Genomic DNA, 25,696 nt, shown 5'->3' with positions numbered 1-25,696 from the left:
AATTGAAAATCGTTTTTGGTTTTTTTTTACATATATTTCTACTTGGAGAAATTTAAGAGGTTTATCCCGCAAAACTGTGAATACAAAAAAGTTGCAAAAAATAGTTTACAACAACAGGAAATTTATTTTGAGTGTCTTCATAGTTTTATTTTGGAGATACACCAATTTTTATATACTGCAGGAAAAACAAAAAAAACAATCCTATGATGCAAATTTGCAAAGAAAACCGCAGGTGCATCAAAATAAACTATTTCCAGCAGTGCAATTTGAGTTCCAAGCATCCCAGAAACTATTCAGAAAAGTCAAACATGACCAGTATAGGCTTTTAAGGCTACAAGTAAAAAACTACAATTTCCGCGAAAATGACGTCACTTCCGGTTTCGGCCAGGAAATGGCGGACATGCGATAGTTCGCACTGACCTCTGTTTCACTGTGGGAAGTGTTACGAACAGCTGATCGGACCGGCAAAGCTGTTTCTGGAATATTATGTTTTTGTTCCTGCAAGCGCTTTTTATGCAATTTTTGCAAAGCTTTGTGTGGAAGGAAACTGTGACCGAGGACAAGCTGATGGCATGAGATGTGAGTACAACTCCTCTGGTTTATTGCGTTAGCTTACAGGGTTCGTGTTCTACAGGGATTTAAAAATAGTTACACAAAACGGAGCGTGCTGCTCTGACCGGCTTTAAAGGGTTAACAATGACTTTAAAAAATAATATAAAATAGTGTGCAACACCACTGAAGTTTTTTTTACCTCTCTTTTCAACCAACGGCAGTCCCTCTCCTCTCCAAATAACTTCTGCTTAGCTTTCCGAGCTTCCCTCGGGTCCTCTTAATCAGCGGTCTCCAACCTTTTTTGCGCCACGGACCGGTTTATGCCCTCCAATATTTTCAAGGACCCTGTTTCATATCATCGTAATAGACCACTTTGCTCTCTAATCGCAGGCTTGTGTGGTTCCTCGAGTTTTTAAAAGTAGAATGGGAGGCAGAGGGTTTGGCTTTCAGGCCTCTTTTCTGTGGAAACCTCTCCCAGTTTGGATTCAGAAGAAAGACACCCTCTCTACCTTTAGGATTAGATACAAAACTTTCCGTGGATCAGGTGACCCTGAACCCTCCCTTAGGGTGTGGGGAACTTTTCATGATGCACTGAACACTTCGTCCTAGTCTTGCCACTACTGCATATCATTGAATTTTACCTTCTCTCTCTATGTAGTAGTCCATTTTTCCCACATTCACCAAGTCCTTGCATATTAGAAATATATCCTTTTCTCCAATATTGTCGGGCATAAAGCACCTTGAGTCAATTGTTGTTGTTAATTGTTGCTATGTAAACAAAATAAAACTGAATTAAATGGAACATAGAATTGGGTTGGGGTACTTGACTAGCGTGCTTAGATGTCACAGGGTCTATAACTCTCCTCCTGGTGGCTGACACTGTAAAAGTCACTGCTGAGAATCAGTTGCTACCATTTCAATGTTGCATCTCTTTCTGATTCTCAAGACAGTTGTTGGTATGTAAACAGCTACATACATTTTCTAGTAGCTGTCTATTAAAGTGAACAGCTGGAGAGCACTGGAAATTGTTTTCTCCTCTATTACACAGTGACCACATTTGATTTTGCTGATTCAAATCCACAAAGAGCCAATGTCGGCGACAGCTCAGTGTGAGCCTCCAGGTTATGACTGCAAACGAGGTGCAGAGCTCAGAGATGCTTTGTGCTACACCAGAAATAAAGAAACATTCAGTTCTGTAATCTTTGCCTCTTTTGTGAACACTAAATGTGCAGGAAAAATGGAAGAAACTGCAAAACTGTCAGCTGTTTACAGACCTGTGGTCGTCCCCTTGGAATAATACGTTAAACAGAGTCTATTTAAACACTATCTCTATGACCCCTTGGTACAGAGCAGCTCTGCAGGGATCTACAGGATTAACCAGCGCCTCTGAGGTAAGCTGAATCATAATAAACAGCAGCAACGCTTTGAAAATACCCATAACGGCACATTAGCATTGAAATGAGGTGGCACTTTTGTCAGTAGGTAGTTCTGGGTCACGGAGACAAACGCTGAATACTGCCGCGGGGACGACGGCACACACTCAGCTGTCCTCTCCACAGCCCAGTATGCCTACATCGCTAATGTCAATAGTGTTAACATGGCGGCTCGTTTGCAGAGGAGCACGGGATGAATTTGCTCAAAGCGCTGGAAGCTATCCATTTTTTGGAGAGAATTCACATCAACCCTGCTTCGTACTATGGGCTACATCCATGGCACTTCTACTCATAGGCTGTAAAATTTTAAGGGTTCGCACAAAGCCATGAGGTCTATGAGATTTGCTCCTTATATTCTTCACTTCAACTGGCTGTAAAACATCTCCCGCTGTTAACTTACCTTTATATAGGCCATTATGGCAGGCGAGTGCCTGCCCTCTCCGGCATGTCCCCCTCGTCTCCTGCAGTAAAAGTTCTCCGGATTTCAATAAGGCAAGTGCATAAATAATGAGACAGGGCATTTAGTCTCCACAAAGACAGCATTCCTTGTCTTTTGTCAAACGCATAATGTGGATTTTGCACTCCAGGAAACACTTAAGTGGCAGCTCTACGGGATTGTATTCAGAGTCCAAGTCACATAAGAGCAAAATCACAGTCTACCACTAATTAAAACGATAGAGGGAAACAGAGCTGAATCGGAGACACACACGGTCCTATAACTGCCAAGCTCAGCTGTCACAAACCTGTGATTTTTTTTTAATGGTTTATTCAAAAGCCTGTGCTCTGGAGTGGATACTGTATAGCACAGGTTGTTCTTTCAGTGGCAAATAAAAGGTTTCCTTTTTTTTATTACTGTTCTTTTATTTAGGAGCCTATTACAGCGTGTTCAGCCACTCGGAGCAACTGCAGTCGCCATGCTGCGTGTCAGGCCCTCCTTAGTGAAATTTAATCGCTCAGGCTAAGTCATACTTTCACATATTTAGAACAGTTAAATTACATACACCCATGCACAATTAACTCAACCGGTTGTAGAGAATACTCTCGATACTTCCTGAATGATGTCGACACAGTTTAGCAATTAAACAGCAATGTAAAGCGTTTCCCAAGGAAACGGAAGGCACTTCCTGTTGTCCGTCCAAACAGCCGATGTGAAGTTTGCATGAACAGCAACGGCAACAGCTTGACAAGAGAGCGGCAACAGCTGCACGGCTCGTTCATGAATACAAATCAAACCGTGTGCCACTTTCAATTAGGCCTTCGAGGGGTACTTGTGGGAAACAATTCACAAAGGAGAAGATGTGACATGTTTCATCACTGCGTCATGTTTCACATGCGGTACATGCAGGAAAACAACGTGGAGTCATTATTTATGACTGTCTGATGCGCCTAAAAGTTGTTGTTTGGGCATTTGTGCATAGTGTTGCAAAAAAAAAGAGAGAAAAAAGAAAGAAAGGGCTTTACAGCCCATTATCACATCTAACCAGGATCAGATTCAGCTTAGCCTGACGACCAGAGGAACGCACGCCTAAGCTTGATGTGCAAAAGCTGTACATCATCACCTTACTGCAAAAACAAACTGTCCTTGGCAGATAATGTTCCATAAAGTTTCTCGAGCCGGCTGATTTTCCTCTCTGCGAGACATTTGTCAGGTTTCCCTGACACCGGGACAATTTCTGCTCCTCGCTCGTACATCACGGCGCAAAAGGCTGATGAGTTCTTTTCTGAAGATGTCAGCCTAAAATAGCCGTGCTGACATTCCTAATCACACACACGACATTCACGAGGCGAGAGGAAAACTTTCCATCTGCTCCCCCCCCCCAACTCTTAACGGACCGATCTCTCACACGCCGATGTGACTGAAAGGTGCTCTTTAGGTTCAGACACCTGCATCAAGGCAGCCTGCCATTAGCGTATGATGCGCACTGTGGTAGCTGTCACTATAGCTGAGTGTCTCCACAACAGAATGCCATTTTCTCTTGCTTTGTTTCTCCAGACCCCCCGCTACTCGGCCCACCGTTTAGCTATCAACCTCTGACATTTGTCAGCTTCCCTCCAAAACACCCTTTTCAGTACAGAGGAAGAAGTATTAAATGTTCAGGGTGGCTTCAGACAGGTTTACAGGAGGATGAAACACTTTGTGTCGTGCTTTTTTTCCTGCATTAGCTGGGAGAATCTTGTCAGTTCTGTGTGACGAATGTAGTAGTTTCAAAAGTTGAAACCCCCCCCCCCCCCCCCCCACACACACACACACACACACACACACACACACACACACACTAAGCAACTACTCAGTCCTCCATGAACTTTATCTGAAAGTACTGGAATACAAAACAAGGACAGGAATATTGATGTGAGGGAAATGAAAGGCTGCATACTGAGCTGGTTAGCTTACTGACCGATCTAGCCCATAGTATGTTTTTCCTTTCATTGACCCAAACTGTATATTGACACAATGGGAATGCTGTAGGATGGCGCTTCTATGGTGCTGCCACGGAACAAGGCCATAGAAAGTCCTTACTCCATCAGTAGGACCGATATCAGCTTCTTTTGGGCAAAAGGATGAGGAGAGCCACAGGAGAGCTAAAAAATTATCTCCAGCAGGACACTGGTCTGAATGTCTCTGACCAAGCAACCAGAAACAAACTTCATGAGGGTGGCCAGAGGGCCCGATGTCCTCTAGTGGGCCCACTGCTCACTGGCTGGCACCGTGGAGCCCAATTGGCATTTGCCATAGAATAACAGAATAAGCAGGTCTGCCACTGGTGTCCTGTGAGAAGCTGTGGAAAATGTTATTCTGCCTGTATCATTCAGCATGACTGGTTTCATGGTGGGTCAGTGATGATTTTTCACTTAGATTTTTGCGGTATCTTTACATTCAGTCCTGTGTAGGTGATCCATTTGTTCCTTACACATTATACAGCCCATATGAGTATAGCTCTCCAGCATGACTTTTCCCCCCATTGAGATCTGATATGTGTTCTAAATTCCTTTATTTTTTGCAGGAGTGTGTCATTTAAAACCTTTCCCCCCTGATTAGCATCACTGAGAAATATAGATGCTTCAATATAACTTAACCAGCAATAAAATAGTTGTAAAGTATTAATATACATTCGTAAAATAGAGTACCCGTTTGTACTTTGTAACCAAATTTGCACATAGACTCAGCCTTCATTACTCAGACCCTTAAACACCACCAGGGCTGGGGCTGAAAGAATAGAAACACTATCAGATTCTCCCGTGTCTTAATCATAGAGTTGTGATATTCATAAGTCCATTAACTTACAGTCTGCATTTTTTGTTTGTTTTTGTTTTGCTGTCTTTCCTTCCTGGCTCCAAATAGCTCAGACTTTATTAATATTTAATCTTACTGACCAACGCATGTACAGTGCTCACACGTTCATGCAGTACACTGCCTTTTCTTCTCAGACACACTCACACCACTGCTTCGTCTGCAGCATCTGTGTTACATTCAGTCTATAATGTGGTTAACCTCTTCATTTTTTCCCCATTTTTCTTCTTTTGTGAAATCATCTGCTCTGCTGACAGTACACTTATTCATAACTGTGATCGGTCCGATGCTGCCAGCACCACCCCAATCACCCCTTGCAAACGTGCAGGGGAAACCCCGGGTTAGCTTAGTGTGCTAATAATCAGCTTTGTGTGACCACTTATCCTGATTGCCAGTGTTAAGCCAGATAACAGAAGGATACACTGCGTATTTTAATACATTTCATAATACAGGGCCCAGGACTAGCTTCCCTGCTATCAGACTTCTAGATTAGGTAGCAGGTGTGGTTTTAGCTCAGCTGCAGGAAGTCAGGTGGGGCAGAGTAGTTCAGAGAGCCGTGCCAGGTGGATTAATTGGTGCACCAACTGTGTGTTTTCTAATCAACTTGGTGCGCTGGGGCCTGAGAACGAACGAACACACACACACACACACACACACACACACACACACACACACACACACACACACACACACACACACACACCTAAAGAAACGTCGCAATTAATGCCGCCTCATCTACTGTATGCTCAGTTGAAAACACTTGAGTTGTTATCCAAGTTGAGTGCACTCTGGTAACACTGGTCAAGCACCACTGGAGCACACAGTTTTGTGTTTGTTTGCTTGCTGTCCGGCTCAGTCTCCACCACAGGGGTAATGGGGTCTTCTGCTACACAGATGTTTTGGGTTTGGTCCACCTTTTTTTAGATGAATTACAAGCTAAGTTGTCACACAATGCTCTCTTCTGTTATCCCTACTGTGCTCCACGCCTACTTACACAAAGATGGAGGCAGCAGTGGGGAGAAAAGACAAAGGAACTAGCGTGACCATAAATGACAGCAAAATGCAGTAGAGCAGCAGTGTCAAACATAAAGCCCAGGGGCCAGAATTGGGCTGCCAAAGGCTCCAATCTGTGCAAATGTGAAGCAGAGCATACATTTTGTGCTTGCAAGTGTATTTTTACAGGTTTTGCAGCTTCTTCTACTGATAAAGCGCTATACAAATACAGGCCATTTTTACCATAAAGAGCTCCCCCCCACATGTCACCAAAGTAAAAAAGTAATGCAACAATTAATAAATAAACAAACAATTAAATGACAGAAAAATACATTTTTTTTCACTATCTACTTTAAAATGTATGCTTCTTAAAGTGGTTTCACAGCCCAAAGACAGATTTCATTTAGTACAGCAGCATTTGTTATCATATATTAAAAAAAGAGATGTATTGAATAAATTCCACTTCTTTTTTTATATTAAATTATTTTAGGCATTAACTCTTTCTCCGTATGTATCTGGAAGTACGACAGGATCTTAGCTCGGTCCACACCCTCTATTGCCTCCCCGTGTATGAGGAGAGGAGCGTGTTCTGTCTTTCTGGACCTCCAGCATGACCAAAGAGGTCATTGTGGATTGCAGGTGTTCAGGACGAGCTTGTTGTCTAAGCACCACTTTGTCAAGTGTTGGTACATCCTCTCTCATCATTATCCGATACGAGAGACACCACTGTGGTATCATCCGCAAACTTCATGACTGTGTCAGAGTGAATATGGCCAGGCTGAGCACACAGCCCTTTATCTAATGTTCCATAGAAAACCGCACGCTCCTATACAACATTAAACAACTGTTTTTTACAGCGTGGCTTAAACAAACTTTAAGCTTGGTTGAAAGCAGTCAATATGAATTTCCATGTCACTAGTAGCCATTTTGAACAGCAATGACAAACAATATTGACTTGCTGATGTGCTCCTCTGTTCGGTCTCCACAATGCAGAAAGAATATGTGTTGTTAAGGGCTCGTAAACTGTAAACAACCAGTTATATAATCAATAAATGAATATAAAACAACTGGAGATTGCTGGAGCTCCAAAGGCATGTAAATGACAGATATATTAAAGGGAATATTAAAATGCCATACAGAAGACTTCTGCATTGCAAATCCTCTCTTGTTGCCACTCACCTTTTTTTTTGGTAAACACGTCGAGTCGTCCTCATGTCCTCATTTTTCTCATCATGTCCTCGCCTCTGACTTCCTCGAGGAGGGCTCATTGTTCTGAAGTGATTGGACCTTAAAGGAGCAGACTCTGTATATGAGTTTATTTGTGTTTGACACAGAAAGCAGGGTGGATGAGGGAGGAGGAGCATTTGTGAGGGCCCCATCTACCGATCTAGATTCAATTTCTATGCAAATTTGACGACTCGTTGTGGAAGAAGCTGCCTTTGTCTTGCGTGGGCAGGCGAGGCCGGCTTAAGGTGTCGCAACGCTCAGGAGCCGTGTGTGCACGGGCAGCGAGTGTGCTCATATTTTCCCCAACTGACAAACTTGGCGTGTGATGCATTTCGGTGCAGCAGCTAGCAACTGGAAGGCAATACTTTACGCGGTGGTGACAAACAGCTGCAGGGGGAGAATCACACCTAACTGGTGGAAGAGGCCAGCAAACTAATTGTGAGTCTGTGGGGAAATGTTCCTCTCAGCCAATGGGGCAGAAACCTGAGCGCTCATATTTCTTGGCCACTATATCACCCCCCGCCCCCAAGCATCATTCACGTAACAAATATCACCATCTGCCTGTTGCGGTGTTTCTCAAAAAAGCAGCCTGGGCCCTGCGCCTTCCATCAAATGCTACAGGGGGACAGTGTGCACACTGCAGTTAGTGGTTGTTTGCCATGATGGTTAGCTGTTGTTGTTGTCCATAAAAAATAGTATAGAGCAGCTGAATGAGCACAAATGCAACAGGCGCCGTGTTTCCAGGCTGTACCAACCTTGAAAGTGGAAGAGAAAGCTGCTCCAAGATTTTGAAAAGAAAATATAAATAGCAAAGAGATTTTCCCGCCTCGCATTTTCATTCATCTCCATCCCACACACACACGCCCACTTATGCACGCTTACAGAAGGGAACTTTGTGTGAGTAGAGAGAAGTGCAGTGACCCCCATTTCACTTACGTGTTCCTGGATTCGGACGTAGGGTGGGTGGGAGGAGAGCGTATGCAATATTGCCTTCAGCTCCAGTAATCCGCTGCTCTGCATTTGTTATGTGTGATTCTGGTGTGAGCAGAAACTACCTGTGTATTCTGTGGGCAAGGCTGCATCACACCTTCAATAAAATCTTCCTTATCGCTATGCAAACATGCACTGAAGAAAAGTTTTGTAGTCTTGCCATCACGGGCAAGCGAGCAGGGCCAACTCCTCGAGTTAATTATGTGCTCAGATGGTCTCGCTGACACATGGTACTGTAGATCAGTGGTACTCAAAGTCCCGCTTGGGGGCCACTTGCAGCCTATAAAAGACTTCTAAGAGGTCCTTGAACATTTTCCAGGATGAAACAAGCCCATCTTGGGCTGCTGAACCACCTCCTACGTCCATGAAGACGGCAGGATCTATAATTAATGTCTGATAACTTCATCTGCAGTTCCAGTGATTTCATTACCCTTCTGGAAGCAGTTCTCCCTAAAGAGGGTCAGTCTTCAAGTAATAATCCGTTGCATCATTATTTTAAAAAATTTCTGTTTTTCTACACTTCACTGCTGATTGCACGATGAAGCTAATTCAATTAGCTCTTCTAAGTGCTCTCAAGTCATTACTTGGAAAGATTTCCTGGGAAAGTGATGAGCTGAATGTTTACAGAAAGAAATGGCAGCAATTTAAAAATGAGAAGAATGGGTAAGTGATCGGGCAGGGTTTTCTGTGGGCTTCCCCATAGAAAACTCATACAGGGGCCCCAAAGGGCACAACTGCCTGTGTGGGTGCACCCACTTGGACACTTGGAGTCCCTGTGGGAGAAATGTTTGGCCTGCTGACACCCCCCCCCCCCCCCCCCCCCACAGTCTAATGGCATTCTTCCTGGCACAATATGTACAATAAGGAAACACCTTGTTATACATAATATTATATATGAACATGTTTTAATAGACCGTCAGAAGTATGAAGCAGGCGATTGATTCCATCCCAGAGTAAAATCAAAGTCTTACTGGATCTTGTAATACGTCAAAAGAACTACAGAGGTCAAATTTATCAGATGATATTCAAGTTACTGCAACAGAATAACTTGATTTTTTTTAGCTAATTGTTTCAAAGTGCCATGTATACATTTGCCTAGCAATTTAAAGGCCCTGGTTTAAGCTTGGGGCTTCTGGTGTAAAGACCCGTCAAATCTCTGTATGCCACCAACTGGTGCCCAGTGCCACCAGTTGGGCCATGCACTGTGCAACTTACATTTGACTTCAGTACTCGTGCCCAGTGGGTGGGCTTGCTGACTGTGGCCCCACATGGAGCCCCAAGTGGGCATGTTTGCTGGGTGCCTATAGTACTCATACTATAGTGACTTGTCAATGTCAAGGTAGGCCACACTGAAGAATATTTTACACAACTGTAAGTTACACATCCAATAAACTAAGACTACAAAATAGTGAATTGAGTCTCCAAGTTAATTAGGAAAGTGTTTATTGGGTTATTTAACAGCCACTAGAGTCACCTCTTAGAATTATTCCTGGTTATTATAAAGCACTTTTCAGACTCGGTGTTTATATCTCTTTTTTCATTTCAAGTCCATGTCATAAATAAAGCCAAATATCCTGAATAAAACAGATTTAAGGTCTCAAACAGGCCTCAGCTCACTTTCAGACTGGTTGGCAACCCTGCTTAGGAAAAAGGTTCATTATCTGACGGGCTGATCAGTCTTTGCATTATGCTGCATTAAACTGATTGCTAAAGTCTCTGTCAACAAACTGGTGGTGCTAGTCAGTAAGTTATTTGACTAGTTGGTGGGCGGTTGCAAGGAGGTATACAGAACTGCACTGAAAACCTTCTACCTGAAAACCTGAAAACTAGCAGATTGCCAAAATTGCTTGCAGTTTGCAACTACATTACAAATCAGATCGTTTTTACCCTCAAAGTTTTACTCTTTTACTCTGAAGGAAACCCATCTTCATTTTATATTTGCATTGTCCGTCAAGTGGGTTTATTGGTTCAACAATCCTCTCGCCAGCAGGGAATACCGGTCTTGTGGCTTGTATGACTGAAACTAAACAGCCAGTTTGGAAGGACCCCAAGAACACATGCTCGAGTGAACAATGCTTTGATTGCAGAATCACTACAGCTCTGCCTCCACCAAACCAAAACAGAAAAATACATCTCAATATGTTTCATACTGTACAATCTGATTAGGCCAGAAAGTGATATGTATGAGCCATAAAATTATGGGCCTTCATTTCCGTCATGCAGATAGAAATCTAAGAGGGATGAAATGCAAATTACCGAAGCAGTAAATGTGTGCCGTGTTAGTGACACGCCTGGATGAGCGAAATTCCCCTTAATGTCATGCATTAAGAAACAAAACAAATAACCAAAGACGTACTGGAGCATAAAAATAAAGCATGAAACATACTCTGACACCCTGAATATAATTTTTTTACACATAAACCCAGAGTTGACCATGACAAGTAGATTGGATTAACGGGCACAATTAAAGAGAGGAGGATAAGAAGTGATGACACATTCAGCAAACCGCACATAATACTGATTCAATATTCTAAATACATCAACTTTATTTTAATGCAGACATGCATTTTGAACCTTTGCACTAATTACTTCACTTCCTAAAACAGGAATTGGGATTCATTTTAAGTTTAATTATCTGTGCCCTTGTTTTTCGTACAGTTTGATGTTTACTCTGCTGAGAAAACAAAACACCATCAGTCTTCATCATTGCCAAGCAGAGCATACCACAAAACCTCTCTCATTGCCAAGACGATGAGAGCAGATGATGAGCAAAATCTTTTATTATTTTGGAAGACTTCTCTTTGATGTGGCTTTAAAAAAAACCCAGCTTTTCTCTAATGATTGTGCAGATGTAGAAATACACTTCAAAACTGGGAGTGCTTTGTTTTATCCAAGGTGGTACATGAACTTTAAAGCTCAAGTTAAAAAGAAAGAAAAATGACATTTTAACAGCTGAAAATACACCAAAGAAGACATGCAAAGCACAAAAAAAGAACTAAATTAGCACAATCAGGTTCCAAACACACCTGCGGAAGAAGAAAGAAAATCCTCTCTTGATCGTTTTGTTTCTTTTCAATGAGACTTTTTGCACTGCGGCGATTTTGCCCACCAAGAACTTGTATTTTTTTTTAATGCAATCTGCTTCTGTCAGTCAATTTAAAAGAAATTGCACATTTTCCTCTAAAATCATCGCCATCTTGCCTTTCAAGTCTCTCAGAAACTGTAAAAACTCAAGAGTCTCCAGTATTGGCGAATCAAAATCACGCCGCACCGCTGATGGCTGTTTCTGAACCACTCAGAGCTGTTAACCTCGTTTCATTCTCGGGATTAATAAGCATCAGAAGAAGCAAAGCCTCTCAGGGTGCTGCTGAGATCTTTGGCTCAGTGGAAGATTGCTCTACGCTCTCTTTCTCCCAGCTGCCTCCCTTTCTCGCTGGGTGTCTCATTACAGTGGTGCAGCACCAGGTAGGGTAGAATCTGTTGGAATAGCCACCGACGGTCATTTTTAAACCTCTCTCTCTACTTGTAGATCTGTCATCATACCACACAGGGAAGACATTTAAATAAAAATCTAATTAATAGACTGACTTTTATTGGCCTCTATCTAGATATAGATATTGCATCAGGGAGTTTCTAAATAATTAGCACCTGCACCTAAGGTAGCTAGGATAAAAGATATGATTAATCACCATGCATAGCATGCATGTGCAGCTCATATCTTTGGTTAAAATGTCTTTGAAAATACATGGGGTACAGGAGATGTGAGCTTCTTTTTTAATATTTGCAGGCTTCATTTTGTGCTCGATGATGACAGGAATCCAAGGCAAGGTGATACGATCATTAAGTTTCACAAGTTTGCTCGTAAAAATCAGAAACTTCAAAGCCCTCCCACGGGGCACCAATTTCAGCACTGCAGCTACTTTTAGATTCCTCACTGGGAGTTCTGTTATGACCATTTGTGCCTCTATGGTGTGGACTGGATCCTCCTTTACTACGTCAGAACACCATCCTTTCATTCTGAATTGTATTTTGTGTAAGAGGATGAAATTGCAGGGAGTTCTGTCTGGCGAGTAGGGCGAACGTTGTGTGGTACGGCTAAAAAAGCCCACTATTTTTAATGACACGCTATAGTTCAGGACATTTCACCATGTGTCTATACTGACAGGTGCAAATTCGAAGTAGAGTAATTCTTTGCAGACTGAATTATACCACTCTAATTATAATTACTGTTAATGACAAAATATGAAAAAACATTTTTTTGTATGTGCAACTCTGACAGTTTTGCTACAGTGGGATATCTTTAGCAAAGTTTGCTAAGCCTAACATATCCAACTGTCTGTCTGTGTCCTGAAAAGTGCTTTTTGATGGCCAGCAGGAGGGGACTCCTCTGGTTGTTTCCCCCCAAAAATGCTGCTCTGAATTCCTATCCAATTCCAACATTTAAGGAGTTTTCACACAGGAAGTGATTAGCTTATCTCACATTGTTTGGCGCTAGCAGTCGTTCCCTGCTCCAGTTGTCTGGGCAATTCTCTAACCTGACCAATCACGTATCACCGATCAACACCATCCTTCACTCTCACTGGTAGTTTCTAAAGTTGCTTGCCTTCAAGGTAAAAAAAGCTTATCTTGGTACCCGCTCACTTCACAAGCCACCAGTTATTTTGCCCATCGTTGGGTTCAGTGAGTGTCGACTTTCTCTGGACTCTTGGCACAACATTACTGCAATTCGCTTGTTGTGTGGTCTTCCTTTAAGCCAGTGCTGGAAATGAGCAGGTAAAAGCCAGATGTACAAGACATATCAGGACATCAGATTCTCTCAATTTGAGATAAATACAAGGTGTCCTTTTATGCTAATGATAATACGTAGAGCTAACCGTCCTTTTTCTGTAGAGTACTGGAGTCAAGAGTGATGGTAGCAACTTAGGACCCCATTATGACTTGCAAATTACAAAGCTGACGTTAAATTAACATAAACTCTGCAGTCGCAAGCTACTGTTTCTGCTGGACACTTCACCATTTCAAATTCAAAATTCAAATTTTATTTGTCACGTACACAGTCATACACAGTACGATATGTAGTGAAATGCTTGGACAACTGCTCGTGACCTAAAGAGAACAAAAAAGGAAAAGGCTATGAATAAGATAGGAAATAAATATGAAAAATTAAAAAGGGTAAATTTAACTAGGAAGGAATAAAATATAAATTAAGGTTAAAAATGAAATAACTGTACAACACAAATTAGAATGAAGGGTAAATTTAACTGGGAAGAATAAGATAAAGATAAATATATAAATTAAAGTTGAAAATAAAATAACTGTACAACAAAATACACAATACACAATATAGAACTATATAAGAATGTATGAAGAAATCTAAATATAAATAAATATATACACAATAACAGCAGCTGTACAAGTATTAACCGGAAATGAAGAATATAGTGACCAGTGTTGTGCAAAACCAAAGTCCAGAAAGTCCAGTGTGTGTGTAAGAACCATATGTGTGGGTCAGTACTGTGTGGTGGTGTGATTGAGAGACCGTATCGCCTGCGGGAAGAAGCTCCTCCTCAGTCTCTCTGTGTTGGTCTTCAGGGAGCGGAATCGCTTTCCTGACCTCAACAGAGAGAACAGTCTGTTGTTGGGATGGCTGAGGTCCTTCACGATCTTCCTGGCCTTGGTCCAGCACCGCCTGCTGTAGATTGAGTGCAGGTCAGGGAGCTTGGAGCGGATGGTGCGCTCAGCTGACCGCACAACCCTCTGTAGAGCTCGTCTGTCCTGCATGGTGCTGTTCCCGAACCAGGTTAAGATGTTTCCCGCCAGGATGCTCTCTATGGTGCACGAGTAAAAGTTCCTGAGCACCTTGGAGGGCAGTTGGAAGTCTCTCAAGCGTCTGAGGTGGTAGAGACGCTGTCGGGCCTTTTTCACCACGGTGTTGATGTGACAGGACCATGACAGGTCCTGCGTGATGTGAACTCCGAGGTATTTGAAGCTGTCCACTCTCTCCACTGGGCACTCGTTGATGACGGGGGTCTGGTAGTTCCTCTCCTGCTTAGTGCTGAAGTCATTTATTGATATATCATTTAAATGATATATCAATACAGATGCTCAGAAATTAAACACAGATTATCACAGATTAAACCGAGGAAGCTTTTGCAACAGTTTAAAAAGAAAAAACTCTTTCTTTACTCCAGATTTTGACTTCTTCTCCTCCTGTACCAGGAGATACCAGGAGTGGTGATACCTATCGTTCAAGAAAATATTGCAAAATACCTGGAGCAGAAATGGGTGTATAATGATGTCACTGGTGGTGTGTGAAGGGACAAATGTGGTGGTTATACTGAGATCCCTAGGCTTCAGTTGTAGTCCGTTGTGAATATGGATACCTGGAGAGTGGAGACTCAATGGCCCAGTAGTCGATCCTGTTATACTGATATAGCATCCACTGTCTGGGGTACGTGTGTAGTTAGGGTTAGGGCTAACAGACTAGAGCTAACTGTCCTTAGCAAACCATTAGCACCCCATTATATCTCACAAATGGCACCATGTAACAAAGTTGAGGTCAAATTGCAGTGGAGTCAAGACCCTAGCACAGGGGTCGGCAACCTGCGGCTCTTTAGTCCTTATAGTGCGGCTCCGCGTGGTTTGGGAAAATAAATTAGAAGTATTTAGCTGAAGTGTATTTTATTTATGTTAGTTCTTTTTTTAACTTGTAGTTCTAAATTGGAAGATTATTGTAATATTGAAATATAAAAATAAAATTATAGCCTTGCGACAGACTGGCTATAAGGGTGTACCCCGCCTCTCGCCCTATGACAGCTGGGATAGGCTCCAGCGCCCCCCGCGATCCTGAAAAGGATAAGCGGAAGTGAATGGATGGATGGATGGATGAAATGTAAAAATAAAATTATATTCTACTATTTTTCATTGCTCAAAATAAGCATCACACTTACGGAAGCCGGTATACCCGCCTAAATGCCGTGCATTTATCGAGACTTTCAACCCCAGGTAGGCCATTTATGGATCTTCGGATCCACATTATGTCAGCAGCTGTTCTCCACCATGAACTATGTTAAAAACAAACACCGCTCACGTCTCACAGATGACAGCTTACAGTCCTGCGTAAAGATGAAAGTGACTTCGTACAGCCCCGATTTGCAGACGCTGTGCGCAGAGGTTCAGGAGCAGCAGTCCCATTGTAAACATACCACGGCAGACCCGACGATGTTTCCATGAACATGCTTTTCAGCATCTCTTTATTGACCACTTTTCACACACGGCTGCTTTACGCACACAGCCGGCTGTAGGTTTTCAGCTCACAGCCCGACATATACCAACAACACGCGTTACTGTAATCTGATTACTTTTTTCAAGTAACGAGTAAAGTAAGGGATTGCTATTGCAAAAACGGTAATTAGATTACCGTTACTTTCCCGTAGGAACGCTGCGTTACTGTGTTACTAAAACCGTGATGTTTTTGCGAGAATGTCTCATAACAGTGACGTAAGCAAGTGCGACGTTCGTGAAAACCATTGACTGTAGAAAACATGGACGACGCGACAGCTCCCCAAAAATGAAGCTAAAACGTCTCTATCGCCCCCTGGTGTCTGGCTGCAGTATAGGTCATAAACCCCGCCTCCTCCATGTTGGCGGATGGGACTTGGGTCTGACTAAAATAAATTCTCCTCCTGGCTCCTTAGATAATTTTTTTCCAAAGATTCTTTCTTTTGTTATCAATAGTTCTCATCATGCTGATTGATGTCCGAGAGGTCTCCTTTCCCATAAGTTTGATTCTAATTCCTACCGCGGTGATGTTAAATTGGGGTGAAACGTCATTATAACAGCTTTGACTGGCAGCTGCAGTCGCGGAGAAACTTGCGTATCTCTGTCCGGAAATAGCAGATAGAGCGTAGGCTCTGAGAGGAGGGCCAGCGTTTACGTTACGAAAACACGACCGAGTGTTTTAGCCTGAGGTGTTCTTCAGTAAACTGGACTACCCGACAGAAGGACCCGAGGCCCCGCTGCACTTTTTCGGTAAGTTAAACGTGTTTGTAAGCTAATCCGTAACTACCGTCCTTAGCTAGCTCCTGAGACCTAGCTAGCTAAAATGAGCACTCGGCTGTCAGGGTTCGTTTAGCTAATCCGTGCAGGGGAATGAATTTACTAAAGAAATCAAGAGAAACGCTCCGGGCTGCTCAGTCACTAATTACTGTTACTGTACTTTTATTACAAGTATTATACTGTAAAAGCAGCAGGCTGCACCCTGCTTCAGCTCCTGTGCAGAGCTGATTATTAAATATGTGCAAACAACAGCATGTTTTCAGTCTCTTGCCACATCTGTAAAGACAGTAACATTTTTTTAAAAGCTTGTACTTCAGTAACTCCTCATTAATCCGGAACTATGGTTTAAAGTACTGTAGTGTACTGTAATACTGAAAAAAATGTAAGAGAAGAACTTCAGATCCTGAGTGTGTGAGGACAGAAGAATCAGCTTTATTTCAATATTGAGGGATAAAATTTATATCTGAGTTTGATGGTTCTGTTGTCTTTGTGATTACAGGAGCTGCCCTCAGATTCAGACCTCAGCTCCATTGAGTGACAGCAGACAGATCATCCAACATGTTCACATGTTAACTGTAAAATGAACTGATGAAAACAGTGCAAAGGTTAAAGTACCACACGTGCTGTAGTGAAAGCTGCAGCTGTTTTATTGATAAAGTTAAAGACAAAAAAACAAAAGGATTAATCACTCATGTAACTGTGTCACTATATATCAGCATTAACAGGACCTCAGTTTGTATCTCAGACCTGCACAGCTTCTGTTTTAAACACTTGATGTACTCAGCTGCATGAAGAGCATATGAGATTTTCTCTAACACAATTAAATAAAACCTGATGAAGGTCAAAGGTCGTCACTTGTATGTTGAACTACAAACTTGTCATCTGGAATTTTTTCACAGTTTTTTTTACACATAGTGTGTTATTTACCATAAAGTGATGCAGAGTTATTCATACCAGAGTAATGTAACGGAGCGGAAAGGCTGATTTTATTTCCAAGATGTTTTGTGTTTTTAAAAGGAAGGAAACCTTCCTCAAAACGGGCAGAGCAGTGGAGCCGCCAAGGGAAAGCACACAATTTAAACTGTAAGATTAAAAATATAATTTATTATATTTAAATAGTTAAAAATGTAAAATGAATTAAAACAACCTTGGCCAAGGGATAACACAATAAAAATCAATAAAACACAACATCACTGCTTCTGCTCTCCCGCAGTGCACAAGCTGGCTCTTGTCGTTATTGCCGTCTGACTGCCCGCTGCGCGTCCCTAGTCGCTGGTGGTGGCGCGTCCCCAGTCGCTGGTCATGTCTCCTAACGCCCAGCTCCACCAGCCCCTTCGGCTTGCAGGCGCCGCCACCTGGCACCACTTACTCCTGGCCGTCTCTCAAGCCTCTCGGTCGAACTCCTTCCTTTAGTCTGCCAGGCCCTCTTATTGGCCTCTCTGGGATCTCTCGCAGGTGTGATCAGTTTATTATCAGGTAGGGGCGGAGTCTTTCCAGGACAAGTCACCAAATAAATACCATTAAAACATGCAGTAAAACTCATAAAAATAACCCAATGTACAATATTAAAATATTAAAAAGGTAAAACGCAGCAAAACATGCATAGTAAAAAAACTTAGATAACTTGTCCCTTTCCACCCTGTGACAGTAACCAGAGAGGATCACATATTTTTAAATATATAACTTTCTACAGGACTGAATATAATATCTTTATGTAAAAGTCCGGAGCCTCTGGGGAGTATCCAAGTATTTATAACATTACACAAACCAAAGGTCTCATCACAGTGTTCATGAAATGCTGGGTTTATCCATCTCCTGGGGCGGGCCTACAGAGGAGCTCTGAAGATTTCCCTGTGAGGGAGCTGCTGGCGAAGATCATGAGTCCTGCTTGATCAATGCGATGAGCTTCAGTGTTCCTGGTGTTTCTTAAATGAAGCCTCTTTCAGTGGGTCAGCAGAACTTCTGGCACAGGACAGCTGTGATGAAAGAAAAGGAAGAAGTTTCTCCAACCCTCTGGACCCAGAAACCCAGCTTGGTTCTGATGGTCTCCCTCACTAGTTTCTCTCCAGGGTGAATGTAGCTGTTATACATAATATGGATTATTATTAAATGAAAAGAACACATTAGACTACACTACTGAAACGTTCTGCTGCTGTTTTTAAAGTTTCCATGTTACCAGGCTGTAGACTAGAGATTTAAACAGTTTTAGATCCATTACACTCACAGTCTTATGTTAAAATCTCAAAGGACAGCATTATATTTTTGATATTAACAGTAACTCTGGGCCTCTGTGGAGTGTGCAGCTGATCTCATCGCTGTCTAAAAATGGATAAAAAAACATAAGTGTTAAAGACTATTAAGAGTAGCAGGTGTGTAGCATCGCTAACTAGTTAGCAACAAGCCTCCAACACAGTGCGTATGCTAGCGGCTAATGTAGCAAACGAATTAACAACAGAGCGATTTTAGAACTATAAGATGATAAACTGTGTGTCTTTTTTTATAACAGTGACATGGTTGTATTTACCTTAATTAAACGAGTCGTCAGTCGCGGTAAACCGGCAAAAAACTCGAACCACAGGTGCTACGTAAAAAGTGTAGGGGGGCGTGTTTGCGGTCACGTCCAGCCAGTGTTGCCAACTCCTCAGTAAGGAAAATCGCTATTGGCTGTCCTAAAAGTTGCTAGAAGTCGCTAAATGACGTCATCGCCTAATTTGCATAATTGGTCATGCTAATGTAATTGTGACCTATGTTGTTGGAGAGAGAAATAACATCGTGGAAGAGACATAAAGTGAGTAAAAAACGTCCTAAATGCATTTAGAATTTATTTAGAACTACAAATTAAATTTCTTTTAGCAATTATTGTTTTTTTTAATGTCACAATTCCAACCCTGCTCCTTTACCCGGGCTTGGACCGGCAAAAGTGACCCGAAATAGGCACTCTGGTGGAGTTACTTTGTGTGTGTGTGTGCTTATAAGTAGTTTTAAACCTTGTGATTCACAAAACAGCATAAGAGTAAAAGAGTAAAAGAAGAACTGACTGCATTGCAGCACCCGCTGCTTGTTGAGAGTAAAAGCGATACGCGCTTTCACGTCTTTTTAAAAAAAAAAGTCGCTAAGGGGTCTGAAAACTCGCTAAATATAGCGACAAAGTCGCTAAGTTGGCAACACTGAGTCCAGCGGGTGTGTGGGCGGGAGTGTTACACAGTCACTCCACCTCAAGTCACTACTGCGCAGACTCTGGCTCGAAATTTGCAAGATGGCAGCCTCCACAAGTGGGATAGTTTGGCTTCATTTTTGCACAATGGTAGGAGGCGGTGTCGCGTCGTCCATCTTTTTTCTACAGTCATTGGTGAAAACAGCTGTGTGCAGAGCAACAATGGATAATATATCGAGTGCAGAGAGAGTATGAGCATGCAGCGTTTAAAGCGTGGAAGTACTGACCTTACTTTAAGTTTGATTCCATAAAAAGTGACAAAAACATTAGTGTCCATTGTGCATGGGAAGAAAACTTCTTTTTACACCGAAAACCCCCCCCCCCCAAACTTCCAAACACCGAGTGCGCTACGACATAATGGGAAATTCACAGAGAAACTCGCGGATTCTTCAACTGACCGCTGCGGCACACCTGCACCAGGGTAAACCTCCGCCTACCCCACTCCTGCTTTACAGGTGAAAATAGAGCAAAAGGACCGCTGAGTGTTTGACTTTATTTAGTTTCTGCTGTGCTTTACTTACATCTATTTGAAAGAGTGAGTGTAAACACACACACAAAAAAAATATTTTATGTGCTGGAATGTGCAGAAAATAGGTTTAAATATTAAACAAATTTCTTCCAGTCAGAGAATGTTGCATATAATTAAATTTTTGCTTGATGCATAAAGTTAGAAGATTAAAACTAATAAAACAAGTTTTAAAAAGGGATTTTTCCATTTGATTACATTTTGTATGATGGATTATGTAGAAAAAGTAGAATTGGGCTGAAAGATCTATCGCTTTATCACCTATTCAGGTTGTAAATCGTGTTTTTAAAAAGTAACTAAGTAATTAATTACTTTTGAAAATAAGTAATCAGTAAAGTAACAGGATTACTTTTTGGGGAAGTAATCAGTAATTAGTTACTGATTACTTTTTTCAAGTAACTTGACCAACACTGACAACAACACAACAGCATAGATAGCACAGACGTTAAGGCGGCGAGGCGTGATTGCGGGTGCCGCTCAGGTGTGTCCGCCTCCCCTGCAGCGGCTGCAGACCACGCCCCGCCACACACATTAACCTGGTAAAATACATATTTAGGCAGAAATTTGCAAATATCTATTTTTCATATTTCAGCAGCATAGTGCTTTTTTTCCAATTATTTTTTTAAAAGTCAGGTCAAGGCTCCAAAAGCCCAAACGTGATATGAGGGTGGCGGCTCACAACAGTTTTTGCTTGCTACATGGATCATTTTAGTTCAGCTTTCCTTTTGTTATATTTCTTTAAGAGTTCAAAATGTGTTAATTACACAAATAAAATGTGATTTTCTCTATAGCACTTCATGGATTTCATAAGCAACACACCTTAGTTGTTCACACAAAGTATAAAGGTAAAAAACAATATATACAGTGCTATCTTCATTTTAGGTGTCAAAAAGTATTTGTGGCTCCCAGTGTTTTCTTTTGTGTGGAAACCGGGTCCAAATGGCTCTTTGGGTCTTAAAGGTTGCTGACCCCTGCCCTAGCAGATCCTCATGGACATGGAAAGTATAATCCCAAATTTCTCAGCCAGGTGATTACAGATTGTGGCCTCTTCAGAACATTTCTTCACAGGTTAAAATATTCCAAAGGGTACTGTGTTTAAATGTGATGGCAAGATCTCCTAAACAAAAATCTATATGGGGCAAGTTGGGGAGAGCGACTGGGGTCATGTATGCTGTGCTTCTCTCTTGGCAGCAAAAGCCAGGGATTACAGTGAGAAAAGTGTCAAGTAAGAGACTAATTGCTGTCCTGTTACAGTTTCAACTTGTTTGCCTTTTTTGTCATCACTTTGCCAAGAGGGTGCACGGCGTGGACACCCAAGAATTACGCAACGTAGGATTTTCACCAGTGCAGCAGCAAGGAAGCTGAGGGTAACCAGTGGCAGTCAATATTTTTAAACTGTAACCCCAGTGTTAGCTTATTCAAGTTGATCTACTATTGTCCACATTTAAATGAGACTTGAATAAAGTTAGACTGAATATAAAATCATGTTGTAATTATTATGGCATTTTTCCTGAAATTAGAAGAGAGAGTAGAGCGACGAGGATTGGTTTTATTTAAAACTGCTCAAGCTTGAAGAAAGAACAGTGAAGTGTAGTAGCCAATATGTTTTCATCTGACAAAACAGAGGGTGTGCTGTGAGACAGTCCAGAAAGTAACAAGTGGTGAGTTTAAAAACCTTATCAGACGCCAATAACTTTGCTTGGTTTGGCCCAACTTTTTTTTGTTTTTTCAGTGGACCTGTTTTGCCAGACCCTCGCTGTGCTGAGACTCCTGCTGTGTTGGCTACAGATTTCCCTGGAACGAATGAGGGAATTGTATTTTTTTCCCCAGCCTGAAAATCCAAACATGAAAAGTAAATCCATATCTAGTTCCACAATGTTTCTGCAAAGGCTTCTCTTTATTTTTTACCCTTTTCAGAAGTAGCTGAGCACTGGGTGTGCCAATGAGGAACTGGTGGTGCACTCCAAACAACAAAAAAAAGATGCAAGCACATGAAACAAGCACTTAATTATAGTGAGGAGAGGTACCTGGACTTATTCATTTTCCGTAGTGGGGGGAAATTATAGTTTCTAGTAGAGTTTGGAGAAAAAAATAAGCAGAAGTTAAGTTTATTAAAAAAAAGAAAGAAAATTACCTGTTTTTTACATGCACACAGACTGAAAATGTAACACTCGTGTTTTTGACCTTGGTTGTGTGAAAAAGTAATAAAGCAGTTGGGTGGCCTAGTGGGCATAGAGACCTTCCTTTATCAGAAAGGTCGCAGGTTCTATCCCAGCCGACAGCAACTCTGTATCCATCAAAAGCTGTTTATCCTCTGCAAATGTCCTTCAGCAACCCGGCGAACTGCTTCCTGCTCACCCACTGCCGCTCTGGCTGACAGCTCCATATCTTAAAGGTAAACACATTTCAACATCACCTGTGACCTAGCAGGGTACACATTATCTAAACAACACTAATGAATATTAATGTCTGCCCATGCCATGTCTATTATGTCGTTTATTCATCTTAAGGATTTCCTAAAGCAAAGCCTCAGCACCTCTCCCATGTACCTGGATTCAGCTTGATCGACTGGCTCGATCGAGGCATTCATCAAACGTCAGACTCTTTTGGCAAAGTGCAACCAGTCTCGGCCTGAATTATGCAGAAGGAGAAAAAAAAAGCTCTAATATTTCTCCCAAAGCCGTTGGTCGATGTTGTATCAGCCGACCCATTTTTATGCTTCTGCTGCTACTGTAGTGATTAATTTTCTTCAAAGTGTTTGAAAACCCATAGCGGAAATAACTTCAGAAGTCCCCCTCAACTCCAAAAATAAAGTCCTTACAAGTTTTAATGTGTCACAGCATTTTTTGGGGAGGGGTGGGTAGGTGGGGTGGGGGTCCAGAGTGTGGTAAACACAGCAATTTATGCATATCCGGTAAGTCAAAGCGCCATGCAGACAACCCGAAATACTGAAGCTCCAACTTGTGACACTAATTATGACATGTCAATGTGCTGAGCATTTACATCTGATTGAAAGCCCTGCGGCAACAGCACAAAGAGTGCAGTTGTTGCTGCTGTAAGCCACTAAGCCAATTTGTCAGAGTAAAAATCAGTAAATCTTTCTCTTTTTCTGTGCTGGACTCCCCCGAGAGTCATACAGTATAAACTGGTGTGAATGCAGACAAAGACAAAGAGGCGAGATAGAGAAAGAAGAAGGAACGCCAGGTAGAGCAAAAGGGGATAAACATTGTTTATGATCCCTTTTGTGCAAGGTCCCAATTTTAATTAGCTCCCAGCTCACGAGGATTTCAGTCAAGGTCCCTGGTTATGTGCAAATTGTTTTATTTGGATTCTCAGCAAGAACCTGCTCTTTCCTCATTGTTTTCTTTTTCCCCCTCCAGCTGCTGATATTCCATAAAGGGAGCTGCACCGGAGACGCGAGCTGACCCCGCTGAGAAGACGTAAAGGCTTTGCAGCGCAGCCAGCGTGGAGGGAGCCAGGCTGGACACTGGCCATGCTTCAGATTAAACGCCATAATTATTAATTCTGCAGCCTCTAATAGAATAGAATAATGTGCCAGTTGCCAAGAGACCGCTCCGCGCTTTCTACGTGGAGAGGCTTCCTGAGACAGACAAGAATAGAGCTTATTCGCCGTGAGCACCGAGGTGAGGAAATACAGGAAAGGGCTTATGAGAGGTTTTTGTTCCAAACATAAAATGCTCACTTCTGGGGAAAAAGTTAATAAAATTTTACTTTTACTGTAAAAGAGCTTTATTTTAGAGAATGGATGATTATTTTAGAAAATGCTGAGAGTTAGTCCTCCAACTATGCAATCCTATCAGTCATTTGTTCCCGCTGTCTACAACATACAGTGAAAGAAGTTGTGAAACAGCAATATGGTGTCACAAACACAATCAGCCCGTGTGCTACACAGGAAGTCTAGTTACAGGCTTTTTCACGTAGCTACATCTTCTAGTCTTTGGCTTGTCTGACCCTGCCCCTGAACCACTCCTGCTTCAAAGGACTCTTGGTGATTACTTTCACTAGAGGCCATCCTTAACCACCTGGATGCTGCCACTCTGGCTCTTCCTTTCCCTTGTTTTTTCAACTTGGTAATAGATATTCTGTTTAGGTTCCTAATTAGTAAAAAGACTAAGGACTCAAAGACACAAAATCACATCTGCGCTGATCAATAAAACTGTGTATAACAGTTGCAATCCTGTCTTGTTCCTTGGTCCTGCAAGATATCTGCAAATGACTATCAAACATTTGGTAAACTTTGTTTTTCTGTGATTTGAGCAACAGGCTACCATTTAGCCACAACCCCAATTCTAAAAAAGTTTGTATGCTGTGATAAATGTAAATAAAGACAGTGGCAGTGGTTTGCAAATTAAGGAAAACCCACATTTTACCACAGCAGAACACAGAAAAACTGTTATCGCCATAACAGTCATCAAAAAAGTTTGAGGGAGAGGGAAACAGCTAGCGTGATGTACCAAGTTTTCTTTTAAAAGTATTAGTGATAGCTAAAGACTTCCCCAAAGTGTATATTTAATATAATCATATTTTTAATTATGCTGATATAATTATACATGCTGTCATGTTTCTGTAACAAGTTTCAGTCCATGTGGGTGATTTGTTTGTATGTATGAAGAGCAGCACTTTGAAGATTAACCTTTTCTGTAACTTTATAATAAATCTATTATTATAAGACATAGCAGCTATATATTATTTCCTTACAGATTTCAATTGAATTTGTGTATCTTGTTAAGCCGTACCAGTTTCATTCTGTTTCCTTTTTTTATATCATTGCGTATATGCTGTACTGTGCAAAAGTTTGAGGTAGTTCATGTTTGTTAAAAGATTTATCCAATCTTTCCAGAGGACAGGGTGAAATTTCTCTGTAGAGACTAGAGATGGCACGATACCACTTTTTTATGTCCGATACCGATACCGATATCATAAATTTGGATATCTGCCGATACCGATATGAATCCGATATAGTGTGTTTTAATCAATAAAACTGTTTTTTTAAAAATATCTTGCTGCATTTTGTATAAGTTCATACTCAAGTTTAAAACAACAACTACACTAAAGCTATTCTGTTATACCTATATGCAAAAAAAAAAATATTTATAGTTCAGCAATACTGATCAATCTAATAAACTTAAACCTACACCATCCTCCCTATTCTGGTATTTTAAAGAGTACTTAGCGTAAATATTAAGCAACCTAACTAATAGGGTTCCAACTCCCAGCAACAACAAAAATAAATAAATAAAAAATAGGGAACCACCCCTCACGCTCCACCTCATGATGCTTAATCAACGTAATCAACCTTAATTTGATGCAGTGTGAAAAAAAATGCACAGAAATCAATTATTTTTCAAGAAATATTAAATAGATTCAACATCTTTCTTCAACAAAATTGCAGA

General features: G+C 41.6%; 1 long non-coding RNA gene across 1 annotated transcript; it reads left to right on the top strand.

Annotated features, from left to right (window-relative positions):
- Positions 1-392: 392 nt before the first annotated feature.
- LOC146642352 (uncharacterized) lies at positions 393-25,696 on the top strand. Its single transcript, XR_014909727.1, has 3 exons — positions 393-579; positions 22,614-22,677; positions 23,663-25,696. It is a non-coding gene; the product is annotated as an uncharacterized LOC146642352 (long non-coding RNA).

The sequence above is a fragment of the Rhamphochromis longiceps genome, linkage group LG23 (assembly GCF_057381845.1).
Source record: "Rhamphochromis longiceps isolate RC_006_pf linkage group LG23, R_longiceps_female_GT1.1, whole genome shotgun sequence".
NCBI classification, from domain to species: domain Eukaryota; kingdom Metazoa; phylum Chordata; class Actinopteri; order Cichliformes; family Cichlidae; genus Rhamphochromis; species Rhamphochromis longiceps.
The sequence above is the reverse complement of the archived record's forward strand: the minus strand, read 5'-3'. Positions and strand labels throughout refer to the sequence as shown.